Here is a 1268-nt window from a genome sequence, read left to right on the forward strand (position 1 = left end):
TTGCTGTGCTTTGATTATCTTGCTTATCTCTGCTTTGATTCTGGGCTCCCCTTTCAGCCATACCCCCAAACCTCAGCCAAGAAATATGGCTACAATCCAAGATGTCTTGGGAGGTCAGTGCATGGCTCCAACCACTGTGACAAACTCTGCTTTCAGGGGACATGCCTCTGACAAGGTGCAAAGGGATTGGAGCTAGCCTAACCATCCCATTCACATCCACAGGACAACTTAATTTGTTTCTGAGAGCCTCAGTCCTGGCTTGGCCTTGGCTGAGTTTGTTTAGGATTAACAGAGTCAGTTCTGTGTTAGTTGGAGACTCTTCAGACCCTCCAGTTGCAAAAACACTGAAAGTCCTAAGGATTAGGAAAGAGGTGCTTAGAAGATGTAGGGGTGACTCTGGGGCTTTCTGGTCTCCTTCGCTGTATCCCAGATCCCCAGAGATTAGCCTTTAAGTCTCAAGCAAACTCCTTTAGAGAGGTCTTTCTGTTCCAAAGACAGCGCGCACACACACACTCATGCACACACACACACTCATGCGCACGAACACTCATGCACACACACTCATGCGCACGCACACTCATGCACACACACACGCACACACACACTCTCATGCACACACACACATGCACACACACACTCATACACACACACACACACACACACACACACACACACACACACACTGTCTGTCTCCATATTGTAACCAGTGGTCAAGGGCCTCACTTCTGGGTCTGTCCACAAGGGTAGACGTCTCTGGAAGTTAGTCTTGTGCTCTGAGAGAACTGGGAGCCAGAGGGAGGGGCAGGGAGAGAGCTGAGGCTGTAGCAGGATGTCTAGAGGCACCTTCTTCCTTCTTGGCAATGTCAAGGCCACCCTGGGCCAAACTCCTGCGCAGACCCTGCCCAGACTGGAGCTGGGAGGTAGAATAAACAGAGCGAGGGAGGGACCTTCACAGGGAGCAGGAGTTAGCTGCAGGAAGCAGAAGGAAGTGGGCAGGAGGGGAGGATCTTAGGGTACAATGTACTGTAGATGCTTCTGGCCCTAGACCAAGTTGCCTAGTGTTCCTCTGGAGTCCGGCCAGCCCCCCACCCCAAACATCTCTGTGCTGGCGGGGAGGGAGTGGATGCTGAAGAGAAAGCCCTTTCACATTGTCCGAGTGACCCCGCTTTCACCTGGCAACCTGAGGGTGTCCAGAAGAGGAATGACTGAACAGCCATTTCAAGTTCTACCTGAATGCCCATGGTTTGGGGGCTAATTCTCAGAATTTC

Source organism: Rattus norvegicus, chromosome 10 (genome assembly GCF_021556685.1).
Source record: "Rattus norvegicus strain SHRSP/BbbUtx chromosome 10, alternate assembly SHRSP_T2T, whole genome shotgun sequence".
In the NCBI taxonomy this organism is placed as follows: Eukaryota; Metazoa; Chordata; class Mammalia; order Rodentia; family Muridae; genus Rattus; species Rattus norvegicus.